At 42.2% G+C, this 17,707-nt stretch overlaps 1 protein-coding gene across 7 annotated transcripts in view; it reads left to right on the top strand.

Annotated features, from left to right (window-relative positions):
* LOC131666690 (receptor-type tyrosine-protein phosphatase kappa) overlaps positions 1-17,707 on the top strand; it is a 116,527-nt gene that overhangs the window by 87,481 nt on the left and 11,339 nt on the right. The window lies entirely within an intron of this gene.

Here is a 17,707-nt window from a genome sequence, read left to right as displayed (position 1 = left end):
TGCGTCTGATGACAATTATTGTGACCTCATTGTCACTCATTTTCAATAATACGTTCGGGAGAAATTAATATACGAACCAAGCTTTCATATTTTTATGTTGTTGTGTTACCAGAAGATCGGAAATTCGATGTCATTAGTCACAAATATCAAGGATGTTTACTACGAGAGAAAGTCATTTTTCAAAATTTTGGAGAAACAAAGATAGTAAAGAAAAATAAGACGAATTTGTCTTAATAATCATTAAAGTCAAAAGTAATTAAGAACGACGGTTATCATAGCTGCATTGAAATTCATTAATCAAGAAGTCAAAGCAAATGAATGATCCGCTGTCCACGGAAACTTACCATTTGTTTTCGCTATGGAATTAATATTTGACTGATTTTGAAGATGTAAATTATAATCTAACAAAAGAACAAAAGAAAAAAAAAGAAAATTTACGTTTGAAAACATTAAGAAGACAAAAATAAAAGAACTGGCAACAAAAACCGTAAGTCGCCGCTTGTTTGGTCCGTGGCTTTTCTCAATTTTTGGGTATATCGCATTGGAAACCAATATTTACAATTACCTAGAAGAGATTCTCATGGTGCTTGAGATAGCTGGATTAATTTTTTCTTGTTTATTTCGTCCACGAATGCATCTATTTTAATTATCTTATCATTTCTCTCATAGCCATACATACGTAAGAATTTGTTACGTTATTAGGTAGCAAATGCTAATTTTGTTCTTGTAATTATAACAGTTTTCGAATAATGGTTTAATTTCATTTTGAACTGAATATATTGCAACACATCGTGCCCGCGTAGTTAAAACTCAAAAACTACAATTTCAAACTTATTTTTAATGTAAAAGTAATCGAGTAGGGATGCGAAATAAGCTTACTAATAGAATTATAATAAATAAATATTCATTTTGAAATATCAAAGTATAATCATGGTGACAATTAGTATCTATTTCTCACAACCTTTTAATAGACGGTCTATATTTCTCGCAGTCAAATAATTTTGCTTTCTCAGATATCGTGTCTTTAGCTTTCTCGAAAACTGACACTTTAATAACATTACGTAGAACTGACTGTAAAATACCGTTTAATGGCCATCCTAGACCAGAAATGTCTACATTGATGGTGCCTAAATCATGAACTTTCATTTCGTTTAAATAAATCTTACAAGGCATGGAATTATAATCGATAGACACCTTCGTGGTTAAAGATATTCCCCTGATATCTACAATAACGTGGCCATATATATTTATTATGCCGTAACGTCCCTAAAACAATAGCATTGTTACGTTCATTTAAAATCAATTCGAACAAGTTGGCAATATATACGGTACGATTGACTTACGTAGTATGACGGAAAATGCAGTTTGGCCTTTGACAGATTGATTGTAGTACCCATAGTATAGTGATTCTTGTCATTCACCAAGTATACATCTCTGATCCTCTTTGTAGTTGGCAATCCTCTAAATAATTTAAATATATAGATTAGTTATAATCTATCAAAAGAGTTATAATTCCACAAGAAAGTTTAACATTCTTACTCGATAATGCCATTCTTTGCCATAAAGCCACCGGTACTTCCTGCAGCCGTGAAATCCATTTTGATTTCTGGCAAGTGAAACAAACCTTTCCCGTCAACCACTTGCGAGAGAGCCGCGCTTAAACCAAAGTCGAAAATTGCGTTGAGTGCCTTCTAGAAGTTATATATTTAACATAAAATATTAATCTGTAAACGATGTTCTACTGAAATATTTACTTGTAAAGTTTTTTCATGCTCATTTCTAAAAATCGCCATGTGACGTGTGTGCGGGGGTTGGGTATTCGAATTACTTTCAGATTCTTCAGATTCTTTTTCAATTTCATAAAGAATGCTGTTCAAGTGGTCGCATATTTGAATTTCAAGACATATTTCAGTCAAATCGTGGAGAGCAAATTCAATTCGCTCTTCCGCTGTTAATTTGCCTTTTGATTTAGCTAGCCTGTTAATGAGACCGAGTATAATTCATTCCATTTTCTATGTGCATTATTTAATAATGAATAATTATACGAAAATTGGCTACCCTTTAATCGGATATTGTCCACCCAATGTTCTGCAAGAGAGCCGTTTCTGTTCAGTGTCCTATGAAATTATATTCAATATTTGAAGTTTTTTGTTATAAAAAATAAAAATATGCCTAGACGAATCACTTACTTCCGTAACTTGCATTATGACAGAATCAGCGTTGTAACTGCGTTCTATTTTCTTATACGTGTACCTTTCTCTCGGGTACCAATTTCCTACAAGTTACATTTTCAGTAAAGGTTCAATCATAAATTCTGTAACTGAGTATGAAATGGTTTCTTCTTTTAATTACCTTCAAACACTATATTTGCTGAGTGTAAAAAAATTTCCGATGTGTTTTGGATTAATGATTTGCTAAGTAGTATATCTAGACGATCGAATGCGATACTCATGTAAAGATTTGATATCCTTACCCCATACTGATTTTCCAAATTTCGTAAAACCACTTCGTTTGGTGTACATTCTGCATGAAATTATCTTTTGTTTAGAATTCCTAATACGGGAATTGACAAACGATAAAACTTACTTTTTGTTATGCCATAAGCAAAAGTTGGTAACACCTGACAGAGGCAAAAACACGCTAATATCTGCAATAATGCCATTTTCGTACAGAGTTTACGTTATCACTGATTATATCACGATGATTTCTTGAATTTATACTATCTCTGCTGTTTGTCTACCAGAGATTAATTATAAAATAAGTAAGCTTTTTGAATTCAATCAATGAATTGGTATTGGAATATGTCACTGGAATCGACAAATATTTTTGAAGTACAAGTCAAGGAGAAATAATTTGTTAGCGGCTGTAGACTTCTTTTAAGTGCTCCCAGATGCCATTTTTTAAACATCCAACTGTGCACACAATACAGCTGTGACATCGAGAACACATTTTTACTTTCGAACTTACAATGCAAAATGATCGGAATTTGATTTCAAGTCTATGCCAATATTGATTGTGAGTATTGGAACTTCGAAGTATTGGAAGTTCGAAGAAATGTCAAAATTTTATTATTAGCCGTTCATTAGACATTTCTAATAGACATAGCTAATATTTCCTTAAAACTTGTATCAATTTAAAATTATAAATGGAGAATAACCATTAGATTGAATTCAAATACAATGTAAATGTAATAAATTTTAAACTATTATATAAGTAAATATTATGTTATTTATCTGTTTATTTATAAGCTGTTATATTTGTGTGAATAGAACTTATAAATTATCTATAAATCCATATCCTCCATAAAATTAGTGTATGACGTAAAATAGTTTTTTAAATAACTCTTGTACCCTTCCTCGAGTGCGATATCAGTGGCTATGAAATTATTTTTAACGATAAATTTAAGAAATTTTCTTGTACTAATAGCACGGATAAAGTTCCACCGTTGTAGAACATTAGATTTCATAAATGTATACGATTCTAGTTATCGAATAGCATACTTGTAATTTGTTTTATGCTGAATTTTTGCTTTGTCTCCCCTATTTGAATATAATTTCCGATTTAGATATTTTCTTTGGTATATGTGTATTCAAGAAAAACATGACCTAAAAAGAAATTATATTGTTTGTATATTTAGATTTCAAGATAGTCTATAATGACATAGCATACAGGAAAATTTATATGTTCTAAATGATTATATATTATATTTAATTAAAATTGTATACGAAAACAACTGATATTTTTTTAATTCATAAAGCATCAACAAAAAAGAAATATTTCCAACGGTGATTACAAATATTAAGAAATATGTGTAACGGTAGTGTAGTATATTTAAAGCGTCCGAATGCGGCTACCTCGTATGTATACGATTCTTTCTTATCAGAGTAAGCAATGATAAGAAAAAATTTGAATAGCGTAGTTATACATGCCGTTACTGGCGATCAAATTATAAAATAAAAACTGTGATATCATAACCAGCTTTAAATATTAATATACTGTTAATGCAAATATATATATATATATTGTAACGGGGTATAACCGTTTAATTAATTAAATCGCGTAATTATATTCGAAAGGACACGCGTATCTATCAATGCTCAATACGAATTCGGGGAGCACGAGAAAGTATGCCTCAGTCAACCTGTAATCATTAATAACCTATTCGGAATTGAGTAGAAGCTATGAGAAATGAGAGAATTAACGAAAACACTTGTTAGTAAGCTAAATCAGATCTTTTATTGTTTCCTCAAAACTCACAAAAGGTCGGCCCGCGCGTTTGTTTACATACACGCTCGCTCATCGGCAACACGCTTTGCCGGTACGCTCGCTGCTCTTTGTCGCTAGAGCCGTTATATACACGCATCGAATGTTAGCATCGAGTTATTATTCATTCATGTAATTCCGAACGCGTAATTAAGCTGGCCAGCTTACCTTACTTATCTGCGACCGGAGAACACTATGACGGGTTGCACAGCACGGAACAGTTAATTGTATTGTTTTTGTTGCCGGTCGCGAACGCGCGCACGTTATGGTTTCGCCCTCGATGGCGAAACCTCATACACACACTCGTTCACTCGTCCTGGCCTCAGGTGATCGGACGTCTGGCTCCTGGGTGGCGGTTATCACGGCTGTATCTGCTGTGGTCCTCTCGTCGATCTGATGTACGGTCAGCGAAGGCACGTGGATCAGCGGCGATACGATAGCGAAACGGGCGGACACAACAAAGGTTGATGCTTCACTAGTTCGAATCTTGTCGCGCGCGTTCCGTCTGCTCGCGTGCCGAATTCCTTCGTTACATGTTTTTGTCCCCCCTGGGAGGTGCTGCCCTCACGGACAACAATAAGGTTAAATGATTAGCGCTAACTTGACGATTACCGTCACAGCCCCCTTCCAGTCTGGACCTATAGGGTCCTTGACGATGATCCCGTTAGCGCCGTACTCTCCGAGGAGGAGGTGGGGAAGGATAATAAAGGATCATAGTTCGAGTAATGTCAAATCTATCTTTATTGGACGACAGGGCGATGTATCGGTGGTCCTGCCCACGGGGGCAGGACATCATCACCTAGCTGGCCTTGGTTGTATCTCCTGGCCCTGGTCGTCCAATGGAGGTCTGCCGCGTGCCTCCCACCCCAGTCTCTCCTGGACCAGGTCGGCGTGTTGCCGCACGCGCGGGCAGCGGTCCGTACGGGTCACCCCGGGGTAGTGGCACACGTTGCACCCCTCCCATTGAGCGCGGGAGAGGGTGCCCCGTGGGAGCCCTCGCTCACGGGGGGTCAGAGGCAACCCGTTCCTACGGTTCGGGGCGGACCACAATGGCCTTTCGACCGTGGAATCCGCACCCGAGGAGCCCAGGACCACATTAATGTGGATGGGCCCCGTTGCCTGACCGCTTTGGCTCCCGTCCACGTTGACCACCAGGGTTACCCCGCCTTCTTGTGAACCCTGGTGCGGCGTCATCTCCGACCTGGTTTCCGGAGCCGTTGTTCTGATCCCGGCAGCCGGAGACTGGGGGAGGCTGTTGGTGTCGCCACTCGCCGGGCCCTCGTGGGCCTGGCGGAGGCGTTGTTGCACCTCTCTTAGGGCCGACGCGAACTGGCGACGGCGGGACACCACTCTCTCCCAGTGGTCAAGATCTACTGGGTGGTGTCCCGCGGCTGTGTACGCATCATATTCCGCGTACACAGCCCGCTGGAGGGCGTTGAGGGTCGTCCATCCTCGCTCGACCTCCCTCAAGCCCTCAACAATGTCCTCCCAGGTCCTTTTGCCAGAAGGTGGTGCCTGGCTCGGGAACCTGGGGGACCAGCTCGCGTCGGGGGCGCCCTCTTCCGTTTGGGTGCCCACCGATACGGTGGGAACCCTCATAGGGATGGGCCCCTTTGGTGGTCCGGATGGTGGTGCGGCGTCGCTGCGCGTGATGCCGGGTGTCGTTGCCGGCGTCGTGGGGTTTTCCTCATCCAGGAGCTCTTCTATGAGCACGGATGACGAGCTCTCGTGAGCTCGCACCCGTGCTCGCTCCTCTTCCTCCTTTTTCTGGGCGAGTAGGTGGAGCGCGGCATGTACCACCCCCTCGACGGCGGGACCTAGGTCCAGGCCGATGAGGGCGGCTGCCGCCTGCTCGAATTGATCGAGGGTGATCTGCATCCTGTAAATGTCCGGCGAGTTAGTATCCTACAAACAACTTTAAATATCGAAGGTGGGCGCCTGTTCGGCTGCCCAGGGCCTTCGTCGCCGGAATCGAAGGTGGGGTCCTTAGCGTCGGTCTCCCAGGTCCTTCGTTCGCCGTGTATCATGCATCCACGGTTGTCGCTTTCGGTGGTCTGCCCCTCTTCCTCTTCGCGATGATGGGAGGAGGGGCTCGTGTCGTTTGTCGATGTTGTGTGGTGTGTGTTGTTAGCGCGGACTTCCGAGGTCTTCCTCGTGGGCGCTTCGTCGGGTTAGTAGGAGGGATATGTAGCGGGACTCGGCTGGGGGGATTACGGCGAGTACGGCGAGGTGAGTTCGGGATTGTCGCGTCGTCATTTCGGAGTGTATTATCTGAAGTGTTGGCGCGCCCGTTTCCGTGTATCGATGTATCGCTCGCATTAGGCGGGACGTTCATCGCCTCGGCTCCCTCGGTGGTAGAGGTCTCGTCGTCATCTCGCGTTCGAGGCCCATTTGCCGGTATGTCGTCGTCTCGTCCATAATAGGGTTTGAGGTCCTTAGCATGTACTAGCTCTGTGACCTCTTCCTGTTGATTGGCGAGGCGATATGAGTTGGCGCCGAGTACCTTTGTGACGATAAAGGGGCCGATGAACTTGGGTGCTAACTTCGCGGAAATGCCCTGTGCCGCACAGGACAGTATGCGGTTCTTTTTCCACACCCAATCACCTTCTTTGAACCTGTGGTCCCTGTGTTTGGCATTATAGTACTTAGACTGCCTCAGGGACTCATCCGAGGCGCTCTCGTGAGCTTGTTGAATGGTGGAACGGCTCTTCTGCATGTGCTCGTTCCATTGTCCAATTCGAAGCAAACTCTCTTCCTGTTCGGCGAGCTCGTCCATCCGTTTCCGGAGAGTGTTCGGGGCTCCCGGTTGTCTGCCATAATTGAGCATGGCCGGACTAACCCCGGTGGAACTATGGACGGCCGTATTCAGCGCGAACATGAGTTCGGGTAGCGCTCGGTCCCATTCCCTATGGTTCCCCTGCAGATACGATGTTATCATCGTCTTCAGGGTGCGGTTAACCCTTTCCGTAGGGTTAGCCTGCGGGGTATAGGTTGGGGTGAAGGTCCGTTTTATCCCCTGATCCTTCAGGTACCCGTCCACCAACTGATTGCGGAACTCGGTGCCGTTGTCAGACAAGAAGATCTTGGGTGTGCCGAAACGCAGGATTATTCGTTCCCGAAGTTCCTTCACGATCGTCTTGCCGTTAGCACTACGTATGGGTATGCATTCGATCCAACGTGTGAATACGTCAACGAATACCAGGACGTATTCGTGCCCTCGTGGGCTCTTTGGAAAGGGTCCGGCGATGTCGCCCGCGACCACTTGCCAAGGCATAGACCATGTTCGGTCCTGCATGAGCCCGCGCGGCGGTCGTTGCTCGACCTTGCATTGTTGGCAGACCTGGCACTTTCGGACGTATCCTTTCACATCTGCGTACATTCCCGGCCAGTAATAGGACTGGGCGACGCGGGCGAAGGTCTTCTCGCGTCCCAAGTGCCCTGCCGTCTCTAGGTCGTGATTTTCAAACAGCACCACCTTGCGTTCTTCCTGGGGCACGACGAGTTTCCATTCGTCGGCATATCGGTCTCCTCCTTGATGGTCGTGATTCGGTTTCCGGTGATACATCACCCGGCCAACGACCTTCCAATTTGGGTATTGCTCGGGTTGGCTCTCGACGCGTCGGAATTGATCCGTGTACCAGGCGCTGTCCCTTGGCTTCGGCTGGTCTATTGCGCCAACCTCTGCCCTCGTGGGCTCGAAAGCGCGCGATAAGGCGTCGGGCAATACGTTATCTGCCCCCTTTCGATATTCGATCTCGAAAGTATGGCCTTGAAGTTGCAAGGCCCATCGGGCGAGACGTCCAATTGGATTCTTTAGGTTGTATAGCCATTTCAGGCTATTATGGTCAGTTACCACCCTGAACGGGTACGCTTCAATGTATGGGCGGAACTTTTGGATGGCCCATACGACCGCCAAGCATTCGCGCTCCGTTGCTGAGTAGTTCTGCTCAGCCGGATTAAGGACTCTGCTAGCGTACTCTATGATTCGGTCGCCGTCTCCTGCCTTTTGTAACAGGACGGCTCCGATTCCGGTAGCGCTAGCGTCTGTCTCCAGCACATATTGCCCATCTGGTTCTGGCAATCCCAGACATGGAGCGGACATCATGAGTGCCTTAATTTTGGCGAAGGCTTGTTCCTGTTCCTCTCCCCACACATATTCGCTCCTTTTTCCTGTTAACCTCGTTAACGGTTGAGCATGTGTGGCGAAGTCGGTCAAGAATCTGCGGTACCATGAAGCAACCCCCAGGAAGGTGCGCAGTTGTCGCACGTTACCTGGTCGTGGGTACTCCATGATAGAGCGCACCTTTTCAGGGTCTGGCCTGATCCCCTCGCGGTTGATTAACAGGCCGAGGTATTTGGCTTCAGACTTGCAGAAGACGCTTTTCTCTCTGTTGATCGAGAGGCCGGCTTTGCACACCCTATCCAACACGGTTTTTAAATGTCGTAGGTGATCCTCGAAACTGGACGATACCACTATGATATCGTCCAAATAGGCGAAAGCGAATTCGCCCAACTCGGGACCGATCACACTATCGATCAACCGCTGGAAGGTGGCACCGGCATACGAGAGACCGAACGGCATTCGTACGAACTGGTAATGTCCCAGTCCGGATACGGTAAAGGCCGTGATCGGCCGAGATTCCATCTTAAGCGGGATCTGGTGATACGCGCTACTGAGGTCGAGCGTGGATATATAGCGCGCGTTTCGCAAACGCCTTAATATATCCTGCATAAACGGCAAGGGATACGCATTCGGCTCAGTGACTTTGTTGACCTTTCTGAAGTCAATGCAAAATCTATATGAACCGTCTTTCTTGCGAATCATAACCACTGGGCTCGACCAACCACTGTCTGCTGGTTCGATTACCCCTTGGGTTAACATTTCCCTTACCAGTCTATGCATTTCCTGCTCGACCTTGTGCGATACTGGGTAGTAACGCTGTTTAATCGGCTTCGTATCACCGACCCGAATCTCGTGCTCGATGCCTGCCGCACATCCCAAGCCCAACGGGGCTCGGGACAGAGCCTCGTCGATGGTCTTCTGTAGCATAGTCTGTTGTGTAGCCGTAACCTCGGCTAGTCCGATTGTGGCTAATCTCGGACCAGCCTCCAAGCTAGCTACTTCTAGCTCCATTTTGGCCTGCGATCCCTTGAACAACAACGTGTTATCGTCTGGATCAAGTACCGCTCGGAACAACCTGATGAAGTTCACTCCTAAAATACATTCCTCGGCGAGAGTAGGGAGGATGGCTACTCTCGTCGGCATTGTTAACCCTCCCACGGTGAATGGCAACAGGGCGTGACCAACGATCGTTACCTTACGACCGTCTGGTAGTCCCGCTGTACCCGCGTGGGTGGTGTTCAATCCGACGCCCAGCACAGACGCTATTTGTAGAGCGTTACTTCCCATGGCTGTGGTGGAAGCTCCCGGATCATAGAGGGCCCGTATTTGGAAGTCCCCTATCTTCACCGGTAACCACCAACGCGTCTCCTGTTCCGGGGAATATCGGGAAACAGTTTCGACGGCTCCACAGCTTAGCTCTTTATTCCTGATAGCGTTAACCACTGTGCTGACGCGTGGTCGAGCGACGGCACTCGTCGTCCAAGCTTCCTTGGTTCGGACGGTCGGAGTCTTCTTGGGGCTTCCTTTCGACGACTTGCGCGCCTTTACCCGTGTCCTCGAGGGCGGGTGCGATTCTTTCGTCGCCGCCTCGGTTGGTCCAGGGTTGCTGGCTTTACTAACGTCGATGCCCTCATTCTCCATGTGCACTCTTCTGCCACGCTTATCTTTGGCGTCCCTAATGGAGTTCCCGCTCTCATCGCCCAACACTCTCGCTGCTAACAGTGTGGGCGGTGTTGGCGGAGGCTGCGAGATCTCTTTGACGGGGTTTGGGCTACTGGATTGAGGAGTGGGATCAACCCCGCCTATCCACTCCTTTGCTCGTTTCCCTTGTTGCACTGGGGACAGAACTTCCTATAATAGCCCAGTAGGCCACACTCGTGACATTTGATTGGCCCTGAGAATTCTCTCCCTCGTTTGCGGGGGGTCTCTGGTCTCTTGGATCTATCTTCGGAAGCCAGGTTTTTGTCGTCGCGAATATTCTTTATTTCCGCCGACATTTCCTTGATGGACGACAGCAATTGGTTAAGTACGTCGGTGGGAGGAACCTTTTTCTCACCATCGACGGCTTCTAAACTCGGATTAGGCGCCGCCCCCGAGGGCGTCGGTGTATAGACGACCTGGTGCGTCACCTTCTCGAGTACCTTCTCCATGCGGTCCAATCTGTCGCTGACTTCCGGTTTGTCGCCGGACATAGATGCAACCTTTCCTTTACGGCCCTTGCTCACGTCGGTGCGGGGATGATACGCCATCTCAGGATACAACGTCGACTGAGGGTCCGGTATCGTCCGCTCCATCCTTCGCCGATGTAAGTTATTCTGGGCCGTCGTGGCTAGGTCATTTAGGGTTCGTACGGAGTCCACTTCTGATCTCCGTATTTGACTCTGGATTTCCGGGAGCAGATTGTCGTGTAATAGGTCCAGCTGGTTCTCGTGTGACATTTTGGGGTTCAGCCGATTCATTAGGCCCATCATGTTCGCGATGTAGACGTTCGCGGGTTCGTCTGGGCCCTGATATCGGCCTTGGACCTCTTTCGTCAGACGCTGCTGTTGTTGCCTGCTGGTCCCAAACCATGCTCTGGCGTCCGTCTCGAAATCCGCGTACGAGAACCATTCACTACGCATGGCCTCGTACCAAACGAGGGCGGGACCGGCGAGTAGCTCGGATACTGCCAGGAGCATCTCGTCCTCTGTAAGTCCCGCGCTGCTCCTCGAGCTGTCCAGCCTTGATAAGAAGGTATCAATGCTTGCATTGCCTTCTCCGGAGAATCTGAGCTTCCATCCCCTGACGATGCGGCCGACGTCTCTTGTAGTCGACCACGGGTTTGTCGTCTGTTGGGATGACCACATGCTCGGCGGGTGGTTATCCACTTCAGCATTAACTCCACCGAGTTGATGCTGTCCACCCTCTCCGAAATGGGGCGTCCGGCGGGGGGTCCTACCGGCGGCCCCCGTGGGCCTCAGTCCGGGTCCGGCTGGAGTGCTCTGGGGCAGCCTGGCGTCGTAATGGCATGTGAACGTATCTTGAAATGCTACGCTCCTACGCGTGTTTTCCGGACGTGGCTCCTCGTTGGAACTGTTCGACTCGTCTTGCCGTGCATCTCTGTGTACGGTCTTTTCCAGAGCCTTAATTCTGGTTGACAGGTTGTCTATTTGTTCCTGAGCCTTAATGTTGGTACTGACAATCTGTTCTACTATATGGGTTAGGTTAGACGCATTTAAGTTCTTTGCGTCTTGTACCTCCCATTTTCTCTCATGTTCCCTGGACCGGAAAATGAGGTCTTGTACCATTATCGCGAATGCCGGCGGGAGTCTGAATTGGCTGCCATCATCAGCCGTGATAGTAATTTCTTTATTACTGTTTATATTTTCTCCGCCGTCCAGGGCATTCGTGATGTTTATTGCGGTTTGCTGGACTCGCGATATTACGTCCGCACTCTGTAGTAGTTGTGCCAGCGGATGTTCTCCCTCCTGCTCGGATGCTGTGTGTTCCTGGCATATGGATACTATCAGCTCCGAGCGTAGGGCGGCTCTTTTGGCTGGACTGCTGTGTTGGTTGTCGGCTTCCGCGAAATCCGCTGCGGAATAGTCGCCGAGTAGCCAGTTGTGCAGTCGCGCAGCTCTCGAGAGCTTACTCCCGCTTGTCTTGAGCTCCAGCTGGTCGAGGTATTCTTCGATTTCCTCGTCTTGGAGCGTCCATACCCAATTTTCTACTTCGGTCTGAGTGCGGTCCATTATTTTCTGTTAGGTTGCTTGCGGTTGATTTTTGCAAAATTACAAGTATGTTATGCGCGTGCGAGTGTTATTTTATAATTGGTGCGCCGAATTGAGAAATAAAAAAAAAAAATTTTATTTGCCAACACAGGGCTTGATCAAGGGCGCTTATTGGATTGGTTGCCGAGAGATTCTTTGCTCGTCAATACGCAATATAATGATCCTACCTATCAGGCGTACTAACTGTTTGTTAGCACGGCTGTGTGAGTTAGTATCTAAAATATTGTTACGAGCGTTATACGTAAACACCAATAACCGCAGTACATAATATTAAAAAAAATATGCTAACACAATACAATGTCGAACAAAATTATTCAATTGAAATAATTCCGTTTGAAAATTGCCGGTGTTAGTTTTTCCCCGGGCCAACGGGTACAATATTATTTGCGGCAACTTTCAAAATTCGCTGGTGTTTACGTACTAGAATCTTTCGGTTGCACTCGCACGCGTTCACAGGTTTTGTTTACAAATTTTCGCCGCGGCGGGCCTTCGCAAGCTAGCTAACGTGTTTGTTTATTATTGTGGCCTTCGGTGTCAAGTGTGCATAACAACACTTGACTGCCACCTAAGTCGTTGGTTGACTGGGCGCGAGTTTATTGTTAAGAACCGGTGTTTTGCACTATCAAAAACACCGTAGGTTCTTTAACGTTGGGCGCCATGTAACGGGGTATAACCGTTTAATTAATTAAATCGCGTAATTATATTCGAAAGGACACGCGTATCTATCAATGCTCAATACGAATTCGGGGAGCACGAGAAAGTATGCCTCAGTCAACCTGTAATCATTAATAACCTATTCGGAATTGAGTAGAAGCTATGAGAAATGAGAGAATTAACGAAAACACTTGTTAGTAAGCTAAATCAGATCTTTTATTGTTTCCTCAAAACTCACAAAAGGTCGGCCCGCGCGTTTGTTTACATACACGCTCGCTCATCGGCAACACGCTTTGCCGGTACGCTCGCTGCTCTTTGTCGCTAGAGCCGTTATATACACGCATCGAATGTTAGCATCGAGTTATTATTCATTCATGTAATTCCGAACGCGTAATTAAGCTGGCCAGCTTACCTTACTTATCTGCGACCGGAGAACACTATGACGGGTTGCACAGCACGGAACAGTTAATTGTATTGTTTTTGTTGCCGGTCGCGAACGCGCGCACGTTATGGTTTCGCCCTCGATGGCGAAACCTCATACACACACTCGTTCACTCGTCCTGGCCTCAGGTGATCGGACGTCTGGCTCCTGGGTGGCGGTTATCACGGCTGTATCTGCTGTGGTCCTCTCGTCGATCTGATGTACGGTCAGCGAAGGCACGTGGATCAGCGGCGATACGATAGCGAAACGGGCGGACACAACAAAGGTTGATGCTTCACTAGTTCGAATCTTGTCGCGCGCGTTCCGTCTGCTCGCGTGCCGAATTCCTTCGTTACATGTTTTTGTCCCCCCTGGGAGGTGCTGCCCTCACGGACAACAATAAGGTTAAATGATTAGCGCTAACTTGACGATTACCGTCACAATATATATATATATATATATATTAACAAATGTATCATCTTTTTAACCCACCAATCAACTAATCTTAAACCGTAATTTAGCAAACAAAATTTAGCAATTATATTATTTATTATCGATATTATTTATGTCGATTTCAGAGATCTTAGTTGTATTATAGTACTCTCCTACCGCCAAACTTCGGCGAACCTCTTTACAGCTCAGTTCGACACAAAAAGAGGAAATAAATCTTAGTTTTATTTTTTGAGACATTTCTTGGGTTATGTGATCTATACTCAGCTAGTTCCTCTCCCAAACAAATCTGTGAATTCCAACTCTTGCTATGTTTCCTTTCTAAATAAAAAATTTATCTAAAAATTTCATCCTTTCTCTCTGATTAGATATATTTGTGTTATGTCACGAAGCTATCAGGTTATTTTTCCTGGTAGTATTAAGTATAACTTAGTCATATTTTTTATATGATCATCTAGAAATTAAAATTAGTCGATTTTTTTTAAGAAGACTGAAAATATTCTCTTATAAGAAAATGATTAAAATTCACCTTATATTCAGCGAAAGTAGAATAAAGTGATAAAATTTTCCGAACTATCTTGTAGAGTTATATAACCAAATATCTATTAATAGCGTTGATAAATGTGATTCAAAGCTCTTTTAATTGCTTTAGTTTATTGATGAAGTTAAAACCAGTAAGTAAATTTAAATTTTACTTAAGATTATAAGATCAAAGTTTTAGAGTATATAAAAAGAAATAGTATATTGAAATTTATCTTAAATAAATACTATCTGATTAAAATAACTTGTTCCAAAATACAAAAATATCTAAAATTTAGATCTTCCCAAAAAAGTTATTAACGTTATATAGAAAGAAGTTTCAGGGATATTACAAACAACTGACTCTAAAATACCACTTAATGCCATCCTAGCCAAGAAATGTTATGATATCACCTACATTATGACTTTTGATCTCGTTCAAATGAATTTTATAAAGAATAGACTACACAGACACATTCGCAATTAAAGATGTTCCATTGACATCTAGAATAATATTGCTATAAATATTTATTATGTTGTATCGTCTCTAAAGCAATAGAATTATTATATTATTTCAAGATTAATTCAAACTAGTCGTCAATACACACGGCACGATTGACTTACGTACTAGAAAGGATAATGTAATTAGTCTTTGATAGGTTGATTATGGTAACCATAGTATAGTGATTCTTGTCATTGATTAATTTTACATATTTCATTCTTTTTATAGTTGTCAATCCACTGCATAATATGAATAAATAGTTTAGTTACAGTCAGTTATAGTCTATCAAAAGAGTTATAGTCCCATAAGTAAATTTGACATTCGTACTCGACAATGCGATTTTTTGCTGTGAAGTCACCGGTATTTTCTGCCGTCTATTTATGTGAGAATGGCGGATCTTAAGCGCATTCTGGAAATTCTATATTTAACATCAAATATTAATCTGCAAACGATGTACATCCGGAATACTTGTCAAGTTTGTTTTGCCCATTCGTGAAAATCAGCATATGACGTATGTACGGAAGATTCGTTTTACTTTGATTCTTCACATTCTTTTTCAATTTCAGAAGTTGTTCAAGTGTTCGCATATTTGAATTTCAATACACGTTTCAATCAAATCGTGTTGAACAAATTCAATTCGTCCTTCTGATATTAAGCTACTTATTTATCAAGCTTGTCTTTATCATATCGAGTATAATTTATTTCATTCGATGTGGATTATTTATCAATGAATAATTATGTAAAAATTTATACCTGTTAAATAATATTCAATATTTGAAAAGCTTTGTTGTAAAAAATGAAAAAATGCATAAACGAATCACTTACTTCCATAACCTGTATTATAACAGAACGAGTGTTGTAACTGCGTGCTGAAATAAATGTCAAAAAAAGATAATGTTTTATCTTTAGACTTTTCTTTTGGCGTAACGGACACTTTTGCAAGGTTTGGTTATACATACAACGTATGCACAGTAATATGGTTATTAGCTATGTTATTCTGTGTATAATAAAACCGTGCATAATTGTCTATACATCTTTCATTCCTTTCGTCATTAATTTTTTAAATTTGATTTTTCTTCTTGGATTATGTAAGCGACGATAATTTTGTTAATTTTTCATTGTTCCCAGGTGCGTTTTGTTATACATCCAACTGTACACACAATACAATTGCGAAATCAGAAACGCATTATTGTTTCAAATTTGTAGTACAAAGTGATTGTAATTTAATTTTATATTTATACTAGTATTGATTATATTAGTGCAAGAAACTCATGTTCTTATAAAGCCTGCTATTATCTTTCAATTTGAACATCAAGCTAATATTTCCTCAAAAATTGTATCAATTTAAAATTATAAATGGAGAATAACCATTTGATTGAATCCAAAACTCGTACAGTGCAAATAATTTCAGAATATTAAATAAGTAAATAATATATGATTTATCTTTTCATTTATAAGCTGTAATATTTGTTTAAATGAAACTTATATCGTTACTTTATTTGATTATTCTTCTATAAAATCACTACAAGATATCATAAATAACTCCTTGTTAAAATAACTCTTGTACCTTTCCTCGAGTCTAATATGAAATTACTTTTGAACGACAAATTTAAGAAATTTTCTTGTTCTATTAGTACGTAGAAAATTACCGTTATCGTTAGTTGATTATCTGATCTCGACAGATAATTTCCAAAAACACTTTTAGATATTAGATTTCAAAAAATTATACGATTATAGTCATCTTATCATTTTATGCTGAATTTTTGCTTTGTCTCCTCTTTCTAAACATAATCTCTGACGTAGACACTTTGTTTGGTATTACTTTGTTCAAGAAAAGTCTTTTTGACAATATATCTTTTGTTCAATTAAAACTAAATGGAAATAATTCATATTTGTATAATTTATAAAATATCAACACTATAAAAAATATTTCAACAACATTTTCATATAGCATTCAATCAATTTCTTCAAAGAAATTTATCTATCTGAATTACTCATCCAAAATATTCTTGCCACGCATTTTTGGAAAATTAATTGTTAACTATTAACGATTTATCACTGTATGAAATCTGATAGTCGGCATTATTTCAGAAGCTCATTGAAGTTATTGAGAAGTATATGAAGTATTTTATTTTCATAGAATAATTTATTTTGACGGTTATAAAATTAAAGTGTAATTAAAAGAAAGACCGCGGAGCTATATTTGACCCCAACCAAACTTGAAGAAAAAAGGAAAAAAAAAGAAAAATATTGATTTAAGTTATTGCTATTGAACATTTATTGAGAAGATATCATAGTAAATTTACACCTCGGAGAAACTATTTGTACTCCAATAATGTACACTTTACATAAAATATCGTAGTAATTTACTTTATATTCTTTAAATTTTAGCTTAGGGCGGATGACTCTTATTACTTTCAAAAACTTAATTTGGAGTAAGAATACCAAATTTCGTATCATTAATTTTCGCAAAATATTCACTTGTGTCAATTATTAAAATCATCCTCTCTAAAAATCATTCTAAAGAGTAATATGTCGTAATACACAATAAAAACTCAAAATTAATGAGTAATGACATGAAGAACATACATCGTCTAAGTTTTATTCAGAGGATATATTCAATAAGTCGTCAATGTTCTAAAGATTTGTAAGTTGATATTGCATGGACGATAAAATGCTTTTATTCCGTAAAATTAAATAGAACTATAAATGTTATTTTTCGGATTTGGTGGGGCTTATTAACTAGCATACAGTAGAAAGCGAGAAACCATTTATAAACTTTAATTTAACTATTTGAAATAACAAAAATTAATGAAATTTGTGATAATGGGTTCAAATAAAATTACTTTCTTTATTGAAATGACTATATAGATGTTATATTTTGAAGAGATATCAGTATGTTGTTGAAACAGCATAGTAAACTTCAGAATTCATTACCGAAGTTCATGAGTAGTGGGAGCAATACATGAACACTGTAAGCGATGGTAAAATGTTGGAAAAATGAC

Source organism: Phymastichus coffea, unplaced genomic scaffold, assembly GCF_024137745.1.
Source record: "Phymastichus coffea isolate CEN01 unplaced genomic scaffold, Cenicafe_Pcof_1.1 PCOF00060, whole genome shotgun sequence".
Lineage (NCBI taxonomy): Eukaryota > Metazoa > Arthropoda > Insecta > Hymenoptera > Eulophidae > Phymastichus > Phymastichus coffea.
Note: the sequence above shows the minus strand (reverse complement) of the source record. Positions and strands in the feature narration are given on the sequence as shown.